The sequence below is a fragment of the Chiloscyllium plagiosum genome, unplaced genomic scaffold (genome assembly GCF_037043375.1).
Source record: "Chiloscyllium plagiosum isolate Xiang-an unplaced genomic scaffold, Cpla_swu_hap1 HiC_scaffold_27, whole genome shotgun sequence".
NCBI classification, from domain to species: Eukaryota; Metazoa; Chordata; class Chondrichthyes; order Orectolobiformes; family Hemiscylliidae; genus Chiloscyllium; species Chiloscyllium plagiosum.
In genome coordinates this window covers 88,998,383-89,021,811 of record NW_028270165.1, presented here as the reverse complement: position 1 = coordinate 89,021,811, position 23,429 = coordinate 88,998,383, and the positions used below count along the sequence as shown (strand labels likewise).

Genomic DNA, 23,429 nt, shown 5'->3' with positions numbered 1-23,429 from the left:
AATCCGGTGGTCATGTTTAAAGTAACAATGTGCAGAATTACATGGAGAAGGCAAGAGAATGATACGAATAGAGACCCACGTTCACTTACTGTGTCGACCCAGCAGAGCGAAGGTGGGCCGCATGGCGTCTATTCAGAGTGAAATCACAGTTCGACCAAGAGAATGGGGGAAGTTAGAAAAAGTTTATATTTACGCAGCCTCCATACGTCTGCGCAACACCATATAAGACGACAGCAGTGGAGATCTTTGACAACAGTCTCGAACGTGCATGCCACGCGCCAGACGAAACGCTGAAGGGGCCTGTGGAGAGGGCGCAGTGGGAGCGTGCTGGGCCCATACCCAGAGGTCTATTGTTCGAAACCTTCCTCTGCTATTGTTTCATGTCTCCTTGAGCAACTTTCCTTTGTAAAGGCGCTCTGTTGAGCATCTTGCCTTTCAAACGACTGTCTGAATGCCGCGAATCATACCGAAACTCACACCGTTCAAGGAACTTCGTTTTCGAAGTCTGAGTGGTCTTCTCCTGTTTTTCGTCGGCTTCCTACGAACTGAATCGCAAACCCACTTCTCTGAGATGCCAGTGAGCTGAGACGCATACCTTGTGATTTCGTGCCTTGCCTGCCGTAATTCGCCACGCCGGTTCGTACGTGAATGACAAGACGATCAGCATGTCAGAAACGGTGTCACCATTCAGACACAGTCCCTTAGTATTCGGACAGATATCACTGATTGTGAATCACCTCAGAGAGAGACAAGTGGCAGCGAGTCGCCGTGGACACGATGGGCTGGACCGCCTCTGTCGGCGGGAGAACGATGGTACGCGTTTCTGCCGTCCCACTGCCTGTCTATGGGTCAGAGAGGCTGAGGGAGCGACAATGGTTCATTTAACCGTCCCTTCCGTGTTGGACTGTCTGCAGTCCCGCAGCTCAGTGCCGTGGGGATGACTCTCAGTGAGTGAAGGTTTCACTCGGATTCTCTTCATCTGGGGCACTTAGGCTCAGATGTTAACTGCTGCGCGGTCGCAGCGATGAAAGCGATGCCCACTTTGCGAGAGATTTTCTGTAAGATTGCTGCGTGAAGACGAATTCTGAACACCAAGCAGACTGCACAACAATGTACTCATATGAATCTACTTGAGGGAAGAGTCCTCGGTGTCCATTTCTCTCTGCTCCGCCAGCACAGCATCTTCCTATCTCTCCAATAACAGAAGTTTGGAGGAAATTCACAATCAAAGTTACTCACTTCCCACTCATTAGATTACTTACAGTGTGGAAACAGGCCCTTCGGCCCAACAAGTGCACACTGACCCGCCGAAGCCCAACTCACCCATACCCCTACATTTACCCCTTACCTAACACTACGGGGAATTTAGCATGGTCAATTCACCTGACCTGCACATCTTTGGACTGTGGGAGGAAACCGGAGCACCCGGAAGAAACCCACGCAGACACGGGGAGAACCTGCAAACTCCACACAGTCAGTCACCTGAGGCGGGAATTTAACCCGGGTCTCTGTGAGGCAGCAGTGCTAACCACTGTGCCACCGTGCCGCCCACAAAGTGTAAGTGATACCTCTCACCCCAAGGGATTGGGAGTTAAAAAGCAGAAGAGCGAATGGACTCTTCCCTCCCTCCAGAAAAGCGGACAAGTAGAAACAAATTGGTTTAATTATCCGCCAGTGGAGATAGACCAGTTCCTGGGGATGAGACAAACATCGGCGCCCCTGGGACAGAATGACAAGCAGATGTTCTGGAAACAATTTGCTGCTTGCAATTCTTGGAGCAATGTGGAATGTATTTCACACGGAGCAAGTTTCAGCTGGCTCAGAGTCTCTAGTGTACATTACTCTCTGAGTTTATATTTGCACATCGGCGACATGTCTGCACAACAGCACATGACACGACAGCAGTGAAGATCTTTTGACGTCATTCTCGAACATGCAAGTCACACGCCAGATGAAAAGCTGAATATTTCTCTGGAAAAGCTACCGTGCAATGCAGGAGAATGGCACAGCGAGTGCATGCTGGGATCATAACCCAGAAGCGAAACCATTTTCTCCTACTCACTTAATGTCTTTCGTAGCTTTCCCGTATAACGGCGCTCTGTTCTTTTCCTTGCCATGTCATTTGTTTCCCAAAACAAATCTGGGTATCTGAGCTCAATATATCACATCGATACACAAGTCAAATTTACACAGTTGCGCTGGCACCCTTGTGGAGCTCTGAGTTGTCTTGTCCTGTTCTCTGACGGTGTGTCCTGATCTCGTGTGAAACCTCTTCTCTCAGATGGCAATGAACCGGTGAAGTTGAAACACATGACTTGCTGTTTTAGTCCATTGCCCGCAGTAAAGAAACCAACGGTGTAACAAAAGACTTCCTGCAGGATTGTTGTGTTAAGACAAATTCTGAACACCAAGCAGGCTGCACAAAAATGCACTCATATCAATTTACCTGAGGGAAGAGTCTCCGGTGTCCATTTCTCTCTGTCCCGACAGCACAGCATCTTTCTATCTCTCCGTTAACAGGACCTTTGGAACACGTTCAAAGTTGCCCATTTCCTCCGCATGACTGTAACTGACTTCTCCTGCCTCACGTAATAGTGTGAGAGAGCAGAAGAGTGAATGGGCTCTGCCTTCCACCAGCACATTTTGCAAGTAGAAACGAAATGGTTCAATTATCCACCAGTGGAGAGAGCCCGGTCCCTGGGGACGGGACAAACAGTAGCGTCCTGGAAGCAGCGAGACAGATTGAGAAGCAGATGTTCTTGAAACTCTTCCTTACTTGCAATTCTGGGAGCATTGCACAATGGATTTCATACTGAGCAAGTCTCAGCTGCTTCCGGAGGTGGCTCGTTAGTCTGGGATATGATTCTAGCTTTGGGTCTTCGAGCATATGCAGCCGTGTGAGAATTCCTGGGTTCCGATCCCAGGCGAACCATCATTCCTTAAATTGACCTGAGCAAAAATACCTGATGAATTTTCTCAAAAAGCCGCTTCGTTAAATAAGATCGGACTGCCTGAATTAGGGACGGCGCAGAGCTGCCATTGCAGTGAACACGGCGAAGGGAAACACTTGTTCAAAGTGAAAAGAAGTGTTGCAGATTTTTCGCCCGCGCAATCCGAGTCTGAATGAATCCTCCACCTGTATTACGCTCAATTCTGAGGGTGACACTTCAGGAAGCGGGGAAGTGAAGGGATTGCAGACGGCGCTGAACAGGTTAATGTGAATGGTACCGTCCTGAGGAATGTCAGCAATGAAGGGAGATTGGAAAGTTTGGGGCAGCTCTCTTTGGTGAACAGAGGGCGGAAAGCTTGTCTGATTGAAGTTTTCCACGTCATGAGGGTTTTAGACAGAGGAAATAATGCAGTGCAAATGCTCCCAGGCCTGAAAGGATCGAGAATAATTTGGCAGAGATTTAAAGTCATCAGGAAAATAAGTAAAAGTGACATTAGGAAGACCGTTTTCGCACAGGGAGTGGGGTCAGTAAGTCGCTGTCTGACAGTGACAAAGAGGCAGATTCAATGGACACAAAGGGGAATTCGGTGGGGCATGTTCAATGTAACAATGTGCAGATTTACAGGGAGAAGGCGACAGAATGAGACACTTATTTACATATTGTGTTGAGCCTGGTGAAGGTGAAACACATCAGTTGCGGTGTGTTCCATGTGCAGGAGGCCCTGCAGTAATTCCCCACGCTGTTTCGCACAGCAGCATCCTCTCGGTGAATTACTCTTGGCAAAAAAAATCGATTGAACCAAATCAGTGTCCGCCACTGGATTTTACTGACACCGTTTATAAAATTCAGGCTCACCGTTAATGTGGAGAGAGGCCATCAGACTAGAGTTTCCGCTCCTTCTGTTGAATAAAGATAATTTTAACTGTGTGCAGTGAGAGGAAAGGATTTGCAGTTGGTGGGAAACATTTCTATCTGAACTCGCTAACACTCTCCTGATAGATTGAAACATAAAGCTGGGAGTCTCTGGATTATGTTGTAAAAATATCGGTACTACGTTATTCACACCGCGCGGTCACCAACTGATTGAAGCGGCTGCCCAGAGGGAGACGGCTGTGTTTAAATCCCGTGATGAACTGGGGGAGCTGAGCATTTACCCAGACAAGGGGCACACCACCTCCCTGACACAGTGTTCACAAATCAAACTGACAGCAAAGCTTCACGGGTGATCGAAAATTTCCGCAAAGAAGATTTGGCTCAACAGATATCCGGAGTGAAGTACTCCTTTCTTGATTTGAATTGGAGAAAGTTGACGTCAGTGAGCCTGACGTGATTCGAACACGCAACTTTCTGATGTGGAGTCAGACGCGCTACCGTTGCGCCACAAGCTCACGCATAGCCCGCAACCTCTATTCATGCTTAAGGGAAGTGATCGCACTGCAATGATTTTACGTTATGAGTAACAACGGAGATCAACAGTTCATGGGTGTTCTTCTCTGCCCCCTCTCCTTCTGTCTCCCGAAGTAATTTCCAAATCTACCTCAATAAAAAGGTGAAAGAACTGTGGATGCTGTATATCTGAAACAAAAAACAGGAGTAGCCGGTGACCCTTCCACAGAACTGATGGTGATTGGGAAAACGTTGGTTTATATGCAGGAGATATTTTGGGAAAACGTTGGTTTATATGGGAGGAAGGCGGACGCAGTTAATGATAGATCAGGACAGAGCCCAAAGCGAGGGAAAAACTGTGGACAGGAAAGGAAGTTGATAACGATCTGCGTGGGAGGGTGAATGGAGACTGTTCGTGGCTAAGAATAGGTAGTGTGTAATGACAGACTATGTGATAACAAGGCTGGTGTGTGTGGAAGGGACGAGGATACTATGGAGTTCAGGCCCGAGACTTATTGAATTTGATATTGGGACCAGAGGGATGTATGCTCCCCAAGTGTAATATTCGGTGCTCTTCGTTCTGCTGGTGCTGAGCTTCGCTGGAACACTACAGCAAACCTGAGACAGAGATGTTGGCCAGGGAACAGGGTGGGGTGTCGAATTGGCAGGCAACTGGAAGCTCAGGGTCTTTTTTGCAGGCAGAACGTAGATGTTCTGTGCAGCAGTCACCCAGTTTATGCTTCGTTTTCCCCAATGTAGATGAGACCACATTATGAGCAGCAATTGCAGTCGACTGGGTTGTGGGAAGTGCAGGTCAAGTGCTGCTTCACCTGGAAGGTAAGTTTGGACCCTTGGATAGAGAGGAGGGAGCAGGTAAATGGGCTGGTGTCACACATTCGGCAGTTGCAGGGGAAAGTGCCGTTGTACTATTGGGGTGGGAATGGGGTTAGGCTTGGTGGGAATGAAGGAAGAGTGGACCCAAGGTATAACTCCTGCCCATTTTCCTATCTGCCAAATAGAGGAATTTGTTAAGTGTGTACAAGGACATTTTCTAATTCACAATGTGGATGTACATACTGGCGAGGGTGCAAAACCTAAGGGTAAACCATAATTCTATTAACTTTAGAACAGTGATTGAAAATAATGTATCAGATCTAAAAGTTGAGGTTCTAAATTGGAGGAAGACTCAGGTATTAGGCAAAATTTTTCAAAAGCTGATTAGGGGCAGATGTTCGCAGGTTAAAGGACTGCTGGAAAATGGGAAGCCTTCAAATATGAGATAACAAGAGTTCAGGCACAGTATATTCCTGATTCGGAGATGCCGGTGTTGGACTGGGGAGTACAAAGTTAAAACATCACACCACACCAGGTTATAGTCCAACAGGTTTACTTGGAAGCACACTAGCTTTCTGAGCGACGCTCCTTCATCTGAGTATATTCCTGTTCGGGTGAAAGGAAAGGCTGGTAGCTTGGGGAATGCTAGATGACTAGAGAAAATGAGATTTTGGTTAAGATAAAGAAGGATGTATATATCAGGTATCGGCAGAGAGATCGAGTGAATCCTGAGAGTATAAAGGCAGTACGAGCATACTTAAGAGGGAAATCATGAGGGCAAAAAAGGGGACATGAGATAGCTTTGGCAAATAGTCATGGATAACCCAAAGGATTTTTATAAATACATTAAGGACAAAAGGATAACAAGGGAGAGAATAGGGCCCGTCAAAGATCAGCAAGGCGGCCTTTGTGGAGCTGCAGTAGAATGAGGGGGGGGGGGGGGGTGGGGGGCGGGCGAGATACTGAACAGATATCGTGCATCAGTGTTTACTGTGGAGAAGGGCATGGAAGATCTAGAATGTGAGAAAGTAGATGGTGACATGTTGAAAAAATGCCCATATTTCAGATGAGAAATTGCTGGATATCTTGATATGCAGAAAAGTGGATAAATCCCAAGGACCTGATCAGGAGTACCCTAGAACTCTGTGGGAAACTCGGGAAGTGATTGCTGGGCCTCTTACTGAGATATTTGTATCATCAATAGTCATAGGTGAGGTGCCAGAAGGCTAGAGGGTGGCTAACGTGGTGCCTCTATTTAAGAAAGGTGGTAAGGAAAAGCCAGGGAACTATAGACCAGTGAACCTGACATCCGCGATGGGCAAGGTTTTGGGGAGAATCCTAAGAGACAGGATTTACATGTATTGGGAAAGGCAAGAATTGATTAGGGATAGTCAGCATGGCTTTATGCTTGGGAAATCATGTCTCATGAACATGATTGGGTTTTTTGAAGAAGTAACAAAGTGGATTGATGAGGGCAGAGCGATGGACGTGATCTATATGGACTTCAGGAAGGCGGTCATCAAGGTTCCTCATGGGAGACTGGTGAGCAAGGTTTAATCTCATGGCATGCAGGGACAACTAGCCATTTGGATACAAACTGGCTAGAAGGCAGAAGACAGAGGGTGGTGATGGAGGTTGGTTTTCAGACTGAAGGCCTGTGACCAATGGTGTGTCACAAGGTCCGCTACTTTTTGTCATTTATATAAATGATTTGTATGTAAACGGAGGAGGTATAGTTAGCAAGTTTGTAGATGACACCAAAATTGGAGGTGTAGTGGACAGTAAAGAAGGTTACCTCAGATCACAACGGAACCTTGATCAGATGGGCCAATGGGCTGAGGAATGGCAGTTGGAGGTTAATGTAGATAAATATGAGGTGCTGCATTTTGGAAAATCAAATCAGAGCAGGACTTTTACACTTAAGTTCCTTGGAAGTGTTGCTGAACCAAGAGACCTTGGAGTTCAGGTTGATAGTTCCTTAAAAGTAGAGACGCAGGCAGATTGGATAGTAAAGAAGGCGTTTGGTGTGCTTTCCTTTGTTGGTCAGAGCATCGAGGATAGATGTTGGGAGCTCATGTTGCCGTTGTACAGAACATTGGTCAGGCCACGTTTGGAATATTGCATGTAATTTTGGTCTGCTTCCTATCGGAAAGATGTTGTGAAACTAGAAAAGGTGTAGAAAAGATTTACAGGGATGTTGCCAGGGTTGGAGGTTGGAGGATAGGAAGGTTTTATGGGGATTTGGGCCAAGTGCTGGCAAATGGGACTAGATTAGGTTAGGATATCTGGGCTGCATGGATGAGTTGCACGGAAAGGTCTGTTTCCGTGCTGTACATCTGTGTCACTCTGTGAGACTCCATGGGATTCTCTGCCCAAGAGAGCAGTTGAGACAGCTTCATGAAGTTTATTGAAGACGCAGTTGGATGGGTGTTTGCATGGTAGGGGAATTAAGGGTAGTCGGGATAGTCCAGGTTGGTGGAGCTGTGATCTTAATGAATGACGGAGCAGGCTTGACCAAATGCTCTCCTCCTGCTTCTGTTACTTTGAATCTGTAACACTGCATTTCCCGCGGCCGGAGTTTTCCCAAGGCACAAAGGAGGTTTTCTATAGTATATTTAAACCCCTTGCTTTGCTTGAACTCAATCTGCATGGACTTGGAGGAGAATGGGATTTGCAAAGTGCCCTCCCCTCCACACGTGCCTCATCTGCAGGACAGCTGTCCGGCCCGCCCTCCATTGTTGACGTCACAATGCGGATGCAGCCCTGTCAGTTTCAGAGTGAAACTCCCTCCCTCTGGGCAACATCTGGGAGCAAAGCAATGTCTCCCCCTTTCCATATACCATCCTCCAGCAGCGAGGGGGAAGGGGAGGTCGGGGTGGGTGAAACACTGTTCACTTGTAGCAACTGGAGTGAATCCTGGGAGGGAGCAGACACTCCAAAGGTGTTCAAATACTTTCTATCTCTCTTAAAGCTATTTTCCTTGTGTGTTCCCTCAGTTTGGCACGTATACAGTTGCACCCTAGAAAAGGATTGGTCCTTTCCTCATGTTCACAACTAAAAGATTAGATTCTCAAGGAACTGAGCAGCATTTAAGGGATTGGCACATTGCTCAAAAAATGTAGGGCGCTAGCGGCCTGTGGCTCGTTGGTCTAGGGGTATGATTCTCGCTTCGGGTTTTCTGATACGTGGGGTTGCGAGAGATCCCGGATTCAAATCACGGACGAGCCCTGGTTTCTTACACTGCCTTGTGCAAAAACGGCCAATCAATACTCTCAAAAAGCAGCTTCATTAAACGAGATCCAACTGCCTGAATTAGGAATGAGGCAGAGCTACCATTACAATGAACGCGGCAAGGGCAGCACTTATTCAAAGCGAAAACGCGTTTTACTTCCCTCAGAGGGTGGAGGGCGTTTGGAACGCGTTGCCAGCAGAGGTGGTAGAGGCAGGCACGGTCGATACATTAAAGATGCGTCTGGATAAATGCATGAGTGGGTGGGGAGTAGAGGGATACAGATGCTGAGGAATTGACCGACAGGTTTAGACAGTACATTTGGATCGCCTCAGGCTTGAAGGGCCTGTTCCTGGGCTGTAAACTTTCTTTGTTCTATATGGTGTATATCTGATATTGTTGGCTGTTGTAAAAGTTTCTGTTGTAATTATTATTCACCTTCTAATGTAGTAATGGAGTTACGTCCTTTTTTTGTCATAATGCTTTATTTAATAGGTCAGCAGGAAGTCATTCAGCAATTTTACTGCCTTCCTTTTCTCAAGCAGCCTTAACATTTCATTTTCATATCCTTGATTCAGCTCCATTTCCAGCATCTTTGTAGGCAGTTTGTTCCATGTTATTGTCACTGAAATGAAGTTTTCCTCCATGCACAGCTAAGCCGATCTGGCAGCATGAGGGTTTTCAGGTTTCTGTGGCCTGGATAATATGTGATCAGCAGACATCTCGCAGTCTACAGGAAGCGCCACCAATGTTATGTTCATTAACTGAACTGACAGTGATCACTTATTTTGTGATTTTTCTTTGCAGGAAGACGTGCAGAAAGAAATCTTATAGCAAATTATACATCAACTTCTGACAGAGCCGCTTGATTCATTGGGACTTGAATATCAGCAGCCATTCCAATCAAGAAGGCATGTTTGCTTTTGTTTGTTTGTTTGAGAGATTTTGGACAGTCCTGTGGCAGGAAGAATACTGAGACACCGAGTGAGGGAGATTCAGTGCGCTGACTGTGAAAAGTGCTTCAAACCATTTACTCAGCTTGGAGGAATCAAAGTCTCACCCCTCAAGGTGGGAAAGGCTATGTACCTGTTCTGATTGTAATTTCAATCCCAGACCAATGCAAGGAAAGTTCTCTCCAAAGGGGAAACATTGGAAATGTGGGGTCTTTGGAAAAGGATTCCCTTCCCCATCCCTGCTGGAAACCCACAGACGGATTCACACCGGGTGAGGCCATTCACCTGCTCAGTGTGTAGGAAGGGCTTCAGTCGGATCAGCCATCAGCAGACGCATGAGTGAGTCCACAAGAGAGAGAAGCCATTCACCTGCTGTATGTGCCGGAAGGGATTCACCTGCTCCTCCCACCTGCGGAGGCACCAGCGAGTTCACGCGCCATCACAGGGGGGTTGAAGGAGCGATGGCCGAGTGCCAAGTGCTTATGCACGAAACGTCGATTCTCCTGCTCCTTGGATGCTGCCTGACCTGCTGTGCTTTTCCAACACCACACTCTCGACTCTGATCTCCAGCATCTGCATTTTTCACTTTCTCCTCGAGGGCAAGGTTGGACTTGTCTTTTATTCACTCATTCACTCCTTACAGCCTGTCATTTGTTGTGGCCTAACTGCACAAACATCAATGCAAGTTTCAGAAAGATTTCTGCAGCTTTTTTTTTTGAAAAAAATAACATTTTTCCCGACTTTAACGAAGTTTCTGAATATATGGTTTTAGTTATTCTCAATTTTAAAAATCAGCTATTTCTCACATGCCGTGTGTCCCAGGTAAAGTCATCACCATCCATTCTCTCTCTCCCCTGAGAAAGACTTCATACAGCGATCAAAGAGGGCTGAGGCACGAGAAAGGACGATTGTTGGGGGCGTGTGTTGGGGGGTCGCTGGTGGTTGTGGAGAAGGGAGGGAAATAGACAGGGGAACAGGCTGGGGTTCAGATGGTTGGGGGAGAATAGAGGGTGCGGTGTGAGGAGAGAGAATGGGCAGGGGACAGTGGATGGGGAGAAAATGGACAGGGGGGCAAAATGTGAAGAGAGAGACAGCACAAATGCCACCTTCTCCAGGACTCGTGTCAGTGTCCCATGAACTGGAACCCACTCCTCCCACACCTCTCAAAAGACGCGTGGTTCAGGCAGTGGAACCATATCATCCCTACAGGCCATTCACACCGACCTTCCAAACAGCATCCCACTTAGACTCACTCGTTTACGCTCCAGCCCTGCAGTTCCCCATGGCTATTTCCTGACGAAGGGTTTTGCCCAAAACGTCGAGTCTCCTGCTCCTCGGATGCTGCCTGACCTGCTGTGCTTTTCCAGCTCCACACTCTCGACCCTAATCTCCAGCATCTGCAGTCCTCACTTTCGCCCAGTAAGGGGTGAATGTTCTATTCCTAGTCTTTTGGATCTTTTAAAATCTTTCCCCCACACCCTAAACCTTTGCTCTCTAGTTTTGGAATACCTCTACCCTGGGGAAAAGACAGAAACGTTGAGCAGCCAAACAAAATGCAAAAGAAATAAAATGTCGAGGCACAGGGGGAAAAAATCGGCAAAATAAAATAGCTTCGGTATTTTTCTCTCGTATTCCCCTTTGGACGCTTAATATTTGTCATGATCGGGAGGTGCCCGTGTTGGACTAAGGTGTCCGAAGTTAAAAATCACACAACACCAGGTTACAGTCCATTAGGCTTGTTTGGAAGCACTAGCTTTCGGAGCGCCGCTCCTTCATCAGGCGGTTGTGGAATATAAGATCGTAAGATCATAAATTCAGTGTCTTACGATGTTATACTCTACAATCAGCTGATGAAGGAGCAGGGCTCCGAAAGCTAGTTCTTCCAAATAAGTCTGTGGGACTATCACCTGGTGCTTTGTGATTTTTAACTTTAAAATTTGAAACAAATTCCTGCACACTGAGCATGCTCCGCGGTGTCAGCAAGGACTGCGCATGATCGCCAGTGTAAGCAAAGCACTGCGCATACTCTTGGGAGAGCGCGAGCTCCTTTCCATGGAGCAGTGGAGAACCTTGGAGGACCGGAAGGAGTCTGGTCCTCCTGCCAATCAGAGCCGGCCATTGTGCAAATGCGGAGGTTGGACCGTGAGCTCTGAAGCTGCTGCTGCTTTTTTCTCTCTGCATAAGGTTAAACTTCACCCCAGACTGTAACTTCCTTCCTCTGTCTAACATTTGTAAGTACAACAGTGTTTTTCTCATCACGTTTTCATTCTGGGGTTCAAGAGTGAACCGAGGGAGGGGCCAGACTCTGGAAAAGTTGATCCAGGTCTGTGTGTCAACTTGCAAACACATGGCAAATGCAGTACCACAATGTGAAGTTATAGCCTTTGCAGTGTAAAAAAAATAGCAGAATGGAGGTGCATTGTTTAAATGGTGATATGTTGAGATGTGGCGAAAGTGAGATGCTGGAGATCAGAGTTGAATATTGTGGCGCTGGAAAACCACAGTCGGTCAGGCAGCAACTGAGGAGGAGGAGAGTCGACGTTTCGGGCACGAGCCCTTCATCAGGAGTGATGTGTGGATAGACAAAGGGCCCTCAGTGTCCTTCTACACCAGTCACTGCCAGTTGTCAGAAAGTGCAGCAAGCAATGAGCAAAGCAAGTGGTATATCAGCAAGAGGAATTGAGTTCAGAAGTGGGGATGTCTTCCTGCAGTTAGGTCGATTATTGAATGTATTCAAGGCTGAGTTCATGTGACTTTGAAGAACAAAGAGAATGCAAGAAAATGGTTTTAAGACCAGTACAGAACAGTTACAGAGTCATACAGTACAGAAACAGACAATTCAGTTGAACTAGTCCATGCTGGCGGTGTTCTGAAACTAAACTGGTCCCACCTGCCAATGATTGACCTATATCCCTCCGAACCTTTCTTATTCATGGACTTATCCAAATGTCTTTGAAACATTGTAACTGTACCTGCATCCATCAACTCCTCTGGACATTGATTGCTCAAACGAACTACTCTTTATCTTTAAAAAAAGGTGCCCCTCATGTCTTTTTAAAATATTTCTTTCTTCACCTTCAAAATTTGCTCCCTAATCTTGAACCACCCACACTAGGGAAAGAATACCTGCCGTTCACCTCATCCATACCCCTCATGATTATATAATCCTCTCTAAGGTCACCTCTCAACCTCTGATGCTCCAGTGAAAAAAGTCCTAGCCTATCCATCTAGATGCAGGTATATTTATATCGAGTTATGAACTGTTCAATACTGGCGAAAGCTGGAAAGACAAATGACGTATTCCTGCTTCCAATTCTCTCAGTGTGTCCAGGACAGCAAGAGACCATACGACATAGGCGCAGAAATTAAGCTATTTAGTCCATCAGATCTGCTCCACCATTCAATCACGGCTTATACATTTCTCGACCCCATTTTGAAATATAGATTTTGGAAAGGCAGATCATGGCAGGATCTAAACATTTGATGGGGAGTGTTGTTGAATAAACATACCATGGAGTGCTGGTTCATAGTGGAGTCGCAGGTAGACAGGGTAGCAAAGAAGGTGTTTGGTATATTTGCTTTAATAGGTCAGTGCATTTCAATACAGATATTGGGAGGTCATGTTGCGGCTGTACAGGACATTGATTAGGCCACTTTTGGAATACTGTATTCGGTTCTGGTTTCCCTGCTACAGGAAAAGTGTTACGAACCTTTGTAAGGATTTGGAAAAGATTTACAAGGCTATTGCCAGAGTTGGAGGGTTTGATCTATATGGAAAGGCTGAATAGGCTGGGCTGTTTTCTCTGGATCATTGGGGGCTGAGGGTTGACTTTATAGAAGTTCATAAGGAGCATGGATAGGGTGAATAGCGAAAAGTTTTCCCCAGAGTTGGGGAGACCAAAACTAGAGATCATAGGTCTGAGGTGAGAGGGGAAATATTTAAAAGGAACTTTGCAGGCACCTTTCTCACGCAGAGGGTGTTGTGTGCATAGAATGAGCTGCCAGAGGAAGTGGTGGAGGCTGGTATAATTAAAGCATTTCAAAAGGCATCTGGTAATAGGGAGAATTGAGAGGGGTATGGGTTATGTGCTGACAAACGAGATTATGTTAATTTGGGATATCTGGTCAGCACGGACAATTTGGACTGAAGGAAAGCAGAAGTGTCATTGTGAAGACTGGACTTTCAGAGCAGCTTTCAAAGATGTTTTGTCCTGACTGGGAGCAGAAGCTACAATGAAATCTTTCATTTGTGAGACAGCAACTGAGTGAGTGAGGACATTCAGGATATTGGTGGAAAGTGGGAATTTGTTGCAATGTGGAGTTGAAGTGATTTAAGTAAAGTGTGCTGAGCAGGGAGCCTAGTGTAGGGTTATGTGAGTTTTTGTTTAAACTGCTCATTTCTTTCAGCCTCCAACATTGTATTTCCAATGCTGTCCATCAGTGGGAGTGGTGAATCAGCAACTGGTATCGTTAGAAGCCTTATGATTTTCAGTATTGCAGGTATAGCATTGTCTCATCAGCTTTGTAAAGATTACTGGCAGCAGCGGGAGGCGTGGGCTGGATTCACCAGAAATGATTAAGCAGTTAGATAACACATGTACAAGAGGGCAGGGTGGGACTTGTCTTTCGATTTGCAGAAGGTGGGAGGTTCTGGTGCTGTGGTCCATGGCAAACACAACTGCGGTAAATCATAGAATCACTACAGCGTGGAAGCAGGCCATTCATTCCATCAAGTCCACACTGACCCATCCGACGAGCATGCCACCCAGACCCACCCTATCTAGTTGTTTCTATGGTGAGTGAGACTAGGTCACAAGATTAGGGGGAGTAGGTTTAAGTCAGAGGAGAAGGAACTGCTTTTCCCGGAGAGTGGTGAATCATTGGAATTCTCTGCCCAAGGAAGCAGTAGAAGCAGCCATATTCAAGACATAGTTCAATGGGATTTTGTATGGTAGGTGAATTTAGGATAGTCAGGATAATGCAGGTAAGAGGAGCTGAGACGATGGATAGATGAGCCATGATCTTAATGAATGGTGGAGTAGCTCGATGGACCAAATGGCCTACTCCTGCTTCTATTACTGGGAATGTATGAACATGCATTTTTTATGGCCAATCCGTATCAAGGCAGGTGAGCAATGTAGTGATGTGGAAATGAACATCAGAGAATGATAGAAAGGGACACGGAAAGTAAATGTCCCAGTCCAAAGATGTGCAGGTCAGGTCAAATGACCATGCTAAATTGTCCATAGTGTGAGGTTCATTAATCAGAAAGAAATGGGTCTGGGAGGGTTACTCTTCAGGGTGTCGGTGTGGACTTGTTGGGCCGAAGGGCCTGTTTCCACACTGTAGGGAATCTAATCTAATCAATCAAAACTGGATTCTACAGAACACAAGAATTGAAACTGAAGACTGTATGGCTGAATGTGTGCTGCAATGTCACAAAACTGAATGAATTGACTGCACACATTGAAGAGAATAATTATGATCTGAGACTCCTCACAGGGACATGGCTTCAGGATGACAAGGATTGGATCTGAATATTGAGGGGGTACGTGGCATTCAAGTTGAATAGGAAGCGAGGTAAAGGTCGAGGGTTGGCACTGCTAATCAAAGCACTAATAACATGGTACTCTGGTGTCGGCTCGGATTTCAGGTTCTGATTTCTCTGTCCTCTTCTCCCTGTTCCCAGAGAAAGATGTTGTCTGTTCTCAGCTCAGCTGGCTTTCTGCTGAAACTTTGAGCCCTTTTACACCTTCCAGAGCAATAAAACATTCAGTCGATCAAGGCCCAATCCACAATATTCTCAGCCTGAGAACCATCCAGACTGAGAGGGTCATTGGAGCAGGGAATAAAACAAGAAAAATGAAACAAAATGAGACATAAATGCACATTTGGTGCTTAAAGTGTGTTCATTAGATCGTAAACCAGAATTGGGGGTCTCCCAGGATTCTTATCGTCCCCTACTAGAGGAATTCTCTTTCCCTAACAATATTTACATCAACAGAAATAAAGCATCTGTCATCAAATAAACATAGAGATATACAACACGGAAATAGACTTTTTGATCCAACACATCCATGCTGACAAGATGTCCTATTTAAATCTAGTGTCCCATTTGCCAGCATTTGGCCCATATCCCTCCAAACCTTTCCTATTCACACACCCATCCAGATGCCTTTTAAATGTTGTAATTGTACCAGCCTCCACCACTTCATCTAGCCTATTTACTCTATCCGTGCCCCTCATGATTTTATAAATGTCCATAAGATCACCCCACAGCCTCTGACACTCCAGGGAAGCAGCCCCATCATATTCAGGCTCTCCTTATACCACAAACCCTCCAACCCTGGCGACATCCTTATCAATCTTTTCTGCACACTTTCAAGTTTCACAACATCGTTCCTATCCTACAGTAGGGAGACCAGAATCAAATGCAAGAATCGAAAAGTGGGTGAACCAATGTCTTGTACAGCTACAACATGACCTCCCAAATCCTGTACTCAATGCTTTCAACGAGTCAAATGGCCTCTTTCTGCACTGGAGCGATTTAATGATTTGATTTTGTATCAGAGTCAATTTCAGTCACTATCTCTGGTTTATGGTGTGTCAGGGTGGGATCGGTGGTACCAGAATTGCTTGCAATACTCCAAGCGTAGCCTAACCAATGTTTTCTACAGTCGCAACATGACCTCCCGACTCCTGCACTCAGTGCACTGACCAATAAAGGCAGGCATATCAAACACTTTCTTCACTATTCTGTCTGTGCGACTCCCCTTTCAAGGAACTATGAACTTACCATCGAGTCATACAGCATGGTCATGGACCTTTGGTCCAACCAGTCCATGCCAACCATAATCCCAAACTAAATCAGTCTCTCCTGCCTGCTGTTGGCCTGTATCCCTCCAATTTTTTCCTGTTCATGTACTAAAACAAATGTCTTTTTATTGTACCCGCATCCACCGCTTCCTGAGGAGGTTCATTCCACACATCAACCACCCTCTGTGTAAAGTTAGTATTTGAATGGCAAGCATGAGGTTGAAATGAAATGGTTCATTAAAATAAACAGCTTCTACCAAACCCCCTACAGCAGGTATGGTAGCAACTCCAACTCTGGAATCTCTCAAATCGATATTTCCATGGAGTGGAGGGGGGAGTAAAGTGTTGGATTCACAGAGGTGGGGTTTTTCTGAGAGTGTAAAGCTAAAATTATACCCTGTGCTTTGCTTGAACTCAAACTGCATTGATGTGGAGGAGAGCGAAAGGAGTTTGCAAAGTGTCCTCTCCTCCCAATGTGCCCTCTCTCCCCCATTGTGGACGTCTCAACGTGGAGGTAGCCCTGTCAATTTCAGAGTGAAACTCCCTCCCTCTGGGCAACATCTGGGAGCATAGCAACGTCTCCCCCTTTCTATTCCTCATCCTGGGAGGGGGAGAGAGAGAGGCGTGGGTGGGGGGTTGTGTTGGGTGGAGACTGTTCACATGTAGCAACTGGAGTGACTCCATGGAGGGAGCAGGCTCTCCAAAGGTGCTCAGATGCTCTCTGTCCTTCTCAAAGACATTTTCCTTGTGTATTCCCTCCGTTTGGCACGTATAGAGTTTGTACCCTGGAAAAGGTTTACTTCTTTCCTCATGTTCAAAATTATAAGGGTAGTTTCTTATGGAACTGAGCAGTATTTAAGGGATTGGCACATTGATTTCAAATGTAGACATCTGTTGCTTCATATGGTGTATATCTGATATTGTTGGCTGTTATAAAAACTTTGTGGCTATGATTTTTCACCTTCTAATGCAGAAATAGAGTTACGTTCTATATCTCTTGTCTCTTTTGTATTTACTAGGACAGCAGGAAGTCATTCAGTAACTTCACTGGCTTTCTTTTCCCAAGCAGTCTTGACATTTCATTATCATATTCGTGATTCAGCTCCATTTCCAGCACCTTTGTCGACAGCTTGTTCCAGGTTATTGCAATCTAAATTAAGTTTTCCTCCAAACACACTTAAGGCTATCTTGTTGCATGAGGCTTTTCTGCGTCCTGCATAATATATGGTCAGCACTCATCTGGCAATATACAGGAATTGCCACCGATGTTATGTTCATTTAACAGTACTGACAGTGATCACTCAATTTGTGATTTTTTTTTGGAGGAAGACATGCAGAAAGAAATCTGAAAACAAATGATACGTCATCTTCTGACAGAGCCACTTGAATCATTGGGGCTTGAATATCAGCAGCCATTCAATTCAAGAAGAAATGTTTGCTTTTGTCTGTGTGAGAGATTTTGAACACTGGTATGGCAGGAATAATACTGAGACATCCGAGTGAGGGAGATTCAGTACGCTGTCTGTGAAAAATGCGTCAAACAATTTACTCAGCTTGGGGGATCAAAATCTCAACCCTCACAGTGGGGAGAGACTATGTATCCATTCTGTTTTGAATTTCAAACCCAGCGCGACACAAAGAATGCTCCCCTCATGGGGAAACCATGGAAATGTGGGGACTGTGGGAAAGGGTTCCCTTCCCCATTGGTGCTAGACACCCACAGATGCGTTCTCACTGGGGAGACGCTGTTCTCCTGCTCAGTATGTGGGAAGGGATTCAGTTGGCTGTGCAGCCTGCAGACACACCAGCGAGTTCACACCAGGGAGAGGCCGTTCATCTGCCACCATTGTGGGAGATGATTCATTCAGTTGTCCCACCTGCAGACACACCAGCAGGTTCACACCAGGGAGAGGCCGTTCTCCTGCTCTCTGTGTGGGCAGCGATTCATCGATGCATCCCACGTCCTGAAACACCAGCGGGTTCACCTGGGGAAGAGGCCGTTCACCTGCTCTGAGTGCAGGAAAGGATTTGTCGATTCTTACACCCTGCTGACCCATCAGCAGGTCCACAGCAAAGAGGCGCCGTTCACCTGCCCTAAGTGCGAGAAGAGCTTCAGTCATGTGGGCAACTTGTGGAGGCACCTGCCGATCCACACCAGGGAGAGGCCGTTCACATGCTCTGTGTGCGGGAAGGCGTTCACTCAGACATCTACACTGTAATCTACCAAAGGGTCCATATCATGGAGAGGGCGTTCATCTGCTCTCATTGTGGAAATGGCTTCACCCGCTCCTCCCAACTGCGGAGCCACCAGCGAGTTCTGGAATCTTTTGAGGATGTAACTCTGAAGATGGACAAGGGAGATCCAGTGGATGTAGTGTACCTGGACTTTCAGAAAGCCTTTGATAAAGTCCCACATAGGAGGTTAGTGAGCAAAATTAGGGCGCATAGTATTGGGGGCAAACTACTGACTTGGATTGAAAATTGGTTGGCTGACAGGAAACAAAGACTAGTGATAAATGTCTCCCTTACAGAATGGCAGGCGGTGACCAGTGGGCTACTGCAGGGATCAGTGCTGGGTCCGCAGCTTTTTACAATATATATTAATGATATGGAAGATGGTATTAATAGTCACATTAGCAAATTTGCTGATGATACAAAGCTGGGTGGCAGGGTGAAATATGAGGAGGATGTTAGGAGATTACAAGGTGACCTTGACAGGTGAGGTGAGGGGACAGATGCATGGCAGATGCAGTTTAATGTATGGTTATCCACTTTGGTGGCAAGAACAGGAAGGCAGATTACTACCTAAATGGAGTCAAGTTAGGTAAAGGGGCAGTACAAAGAAATCTGGGTGTTCTTGGACACCAGTCAACGAAGGCAAGCATGCAGGTACAGCAGGTAGTGAAGAAAGCTAATAGCATGCTGGCCTTCATTACAAGAGGGATTGAGTATAGAAGCAAAAAGTTTCTTCTGCAGCTGTACAGGGCCCTGGTGAGACGGCACCGGGAATATTGTGTGCAGTTCTGGTCTCCAAATTTGAGGAAAGACATTCTGCCGATTGAGGGAGTGCAGCGTAGGTTCACGAGGTCAATTCCTGGAATGGCAGGACTATCTTATGTTGAAATATTGGAGCGACTGGGCTTGTATATCCTTGAGTTTAGAAGACTGAGAGGGGATCTGATTGAGACGTATAAGATTATTAAAGGATTGGACACTCTGGAGGCAGGAAAAATGTTTCCGCTGATGGGTGAGTCCCGAACCAGAGGACGCAGCTTAAAAACAAGGGGTAAGCCATTTAGGACAGAGATGAGGAGAAACGTCTTCACCCAGAGAGTGGTGGCTGTGTGGCCTACTCCTGCACCTATTGTCTACTGAGTTCATGTGCCATTGCAGGGGGATTGAAGGAGCGACGGCTGAGTGACATTGTCGACTGGACTATCAACCCAGTTCCGGGGATTCCCGGGGTTTGAATCCCGCCGAGGCAGATGGTGAGATTGGAATTCGGTCAGAAATTTGGAGTTCTGAATCTAATAATGAATCCATTTTTGAGGGGAGAAACTGCCATCTAATTCACTTATGTCCCTTTTAGGAAAGGAAACTGCCATTGTGGGAAAGGATTCACTCAGTCATCTCAACTGCATCCTTTACCCGGTCTGACCTACACCTGACTCCAGACCCACAGCAGCATGGTTGACTCTTGACTGCCCCCACCCCCACCCCATGGCAAATGAGTGGGAGTAACTTAAATGAATACAGCGTGCGGGTTTAAATTGCTGAGTGAGGCAATACTTCCTTTAGCTTAAGGCTGTACCAAGGATCCAATTATAAAGGGACAACTCGGCGCTGACCAACAGTCAAGGAAGTGGAGTTGGGAGGAGTGTGTGATCTTTGAGATGTTTAAAATAAAAGCTTCTTTTCATATACTTTTTTTTTGCTGGGGAGATCTGAAGCTGTAACAAAGTTGGGTGGCAATAAAGGTTACTTGAACTTAACCCCAGTCTCAGACTGTCAATGAAAGCTATGAGATCCAATAGGTTTTTGTTTTAAAGCTGCTCACTCTTTTCAACCTCTTGCACTAAGTTTCCAATGTCATGTATCAGAAGGAGCAGTGAATGAGTAGCTAATATCGTTAGAAATTGTAAATTTTTCATCTCTGCAGGTATTGCATCATTTCATCGACATTGTAACGTTTACTGGCAGCACCGGGAAGTGTGGGATGTATTCATGAGAAACAAAGTTAAAAATCATACAACACCAGGTTATAGTCCAACATGTTTATTTGGAAGCACTAACTTTCGGAACACTGCTCCTTCATCAGGTGTTTGTGGCGCAGGATCATAGGAGAATTTATCGCAAAAGATCGCAGTTTCATGCAACAGAAATGATATAGAACAAACTTAGATTGTTGTGAAGTCTTTCATCTTTTAGAATAGGTTGCAGGTTTTGTTTCATTAATATGTAAATCCCAGAACTTGTTTGAAGACACATTCTCGAGACAACTTAAGGTCTCTATCCCAATCTTGAGTGAGACTGGTTCTATTTTCAAAGTAGGAATTTATAAAATCTCACATGGATTGACTGCCTGTAGATTGTATTTTGCTCAAAAAGCGCACAATGTATCTGCAAATATAATTCTGCAAATTCAAAATCACACAAAAGCCTTATATGTAAGTGTGCATGCATGAGAGGATGTGTGTGTGTGCTTGATAAAGTGTGTGAGTGATAGAGTATCAGCCTGAGAGAGGGTGTATATGTGTGTGTGTGTCTGAGAGAGTGATCTGTGTGAATGTGAGCGTGTGTGAGAGTGTATGCTTTGTGTGGGTGTGAGAGAGCGTGACAGTGAAGTGGGGTTACCTGTCATGTGACATGAACCCAAGGTCCTGGTTGAGGCCATCCTCATGTGTTCTGAACTTGGCTTCCAGCCTCTGCTGGGCCACTAAAACTGAATAAGCAGTTACTTTGCACACATTGGAGAGGGCAGGGTGGGATTTGTCTTTCGATTTGCAAAAGGTGGGAGGTTCTGGGTGCTGGAAACTAGGGAAAACATGCTGGAGGACCTTCGGCTCAAAGAGATGCAGCTGGAAGCCAGGCTGCAGACACGATGGGGGAATCATCAAACCCCCACACTGTGGAATCAGGCCCTTTGGCCCAACAATCCACACTGACCCCCGTTAGAGCATCCCACCTAATAACCTCCACAGCTAATCCCTGAATTTAGAATGCCCAATCCACTCGAAGCTGCACATTTTGGGACCTTGGGAGGAAACCAGAGCACCCACAGATGGGAGGGGGGAGGGTAGAAAAGTGCAAACTCCACACAATCACCCTGAGGGTGGGATCGAACTCAAGTCCCTGGCACTGTGAGGGAGCGGCGCTAACCACTGAGCTACTGCCGCGCCGCCCACAGTCTTGGATTGAAGGAATCGATTGACTTCATTCCAGGATTGAAGGAATCGATTGGCTTCATGCCAGTCCTGGTGACACTCCAGCCTGTTTGGGGAATTGAATTTGCTTCCACAGAGTTTCCACGGTGCAGGGGTCATTGCGTCTCAGCAGCTTCAACGATCCAAAGAAGGGCTCGTCTACAGCGAGAACACTAGTCCACATTTCGCTACAGAGTTAAAGTTCTCTGCACAGTCAGAACCCTGGAACACTCCCAAGCAGGCTGCGTGTAATCACGGGGCTTCTCAAGTCACGTTGATGTTTGAAGTAACTTCCCCTCCTGGATTCAAACGCTGCTGATATTCAGGCCCTGAGTAAATTTTTTGTGCACGCCTGAACAGCAAATCCTCCTCTGCTAATACCTTGAGAAAACAGATCATTGCTGTCAGTGCAGGGCAGGAAATAGGATAAGAGAATTCTAGTTTGTACCGAGCAGCCTTCCCTATCTCCTACCCGAAATCTCTGTCTCCCATTGCCTCCGCCTTTCAATGGATTCCAACTCGAATTCATCCTTCCATCCTCCTGTTTTTGCCCAGCTCTCCTCACCGGAAAGCGCTGACTCTCGGTTCAGTTTCTTAGTCACTTCTTGCCATTCCCAGTATATTGCCCACATCTTTATTTAGTTTTTAAAACAGAAAGGCAGTGGTTTGCTGATGCCAGGATCTGAGGTGGAATTGCGCTCACGCTCCAGATTCTCTCTCGCATCATTCACAAAAATCTGCACTGCACATGTGCAAAGAAGGGGATGATGGGAGTGGGTGGGACGCATTCACCAACTCCCCATTCAATCAAGATCCAATCATGCCCACAGCGCCCCCTGTCTATTCTCTCTCGCTATCTCGCTTCCCCCCTCTCACACACATGCCATCCTCTCCGTCCATTCTATCTCCATACCCTCTTCCCCCTGTCTAGTCCAGTCTCTCGTCCACCCTCTGCCTTCCTCCATCCAGTCCCTCTCCCCACACTCATTCTCTCTCTCCTCCCACTCTCTGCTCCCCTCCATTCTCTCTCTTTCCCCACCCTCTGCTCTCCATCCATTCCCTCTCTCTTCCCTCACCCTCTCCTAACATTCATTGTTGCTCTCTTTCTCCCCCACCCTCTGCCCCCTTGCATTCTTTCCCCACGCACTGACCCACATCCATTCTCTCTCCCCACACTCTGCACACCCATTCTCTCTCTCTCTGTCAAACGCTCTGCCCCCACCCTGTGCACCCCCAGTGTTTCTCTAACTCCAATGTTCTGTCCCCGGGTCGATTTCTCTCTCTCTCTACGCCCAGCCTCTGTTTCCCGTCCAATTTCTCTACCTGCACCCCCATTCTCATCCTTTCTTGTGCGTCGAGCCCTCTTTGATCACTGTATCAGCCCTTCTAAGGATAGAGAGAGCGTGGATGGTGATGACTCTACCTGCGAGATGGGAGGGTGAGGTGTGAGAAATGGCTGATCTTTAACATTGAGAATCGCTAAAATGATACTTTCAAAACCATAAGTAAAGTTTGAAAGCAAATTCAATTTTTTTTTTAAAAGCTGCATTTTTCTGAAACTTGCATTGAAATCTGTGCAATTAGGCCACAGTTGAGGACAAGCTGTAAGGATGGAATGGTCAATTCCTCGTCTTGCGAAGTTGGTTCAGATTAATTAGAAATAGAGTCATAGAGTTGCCGAGCAGGGAAACAAACCTTTTGGTGCATGCCAACCACATATTCTAAATTAATCTGGTAATCCATTTGCCACCATTTGGCCCATATCTCTCTCAACCCTTCCTGTTCATATACCCATCCAGATGCCTTTTGAATGTTGTAATTGTTCCAGCCTCGACCA

At 46.3% G+C, this 23,429-nt stretch overlaps 1 non-coding gene across 1 annotated transcript; it reads right to left on the bottom strand.

The window, feature by feature from the left end:
- Positions 1-4,267: 4,267 nt before the first annotated feature.
- trnaw-cca (transfer RNA tryptophan (anticodon CCA)) lies at positions 4,268-4,339 on the bottom strand. Its single transcript has one exon. It is a non-coding gene; the product is annotated as a tRNA-Trp (tRNA).
- Between the last annotated feature and the right edge of the window lie 19,090 nt (positions 4,340-23,429).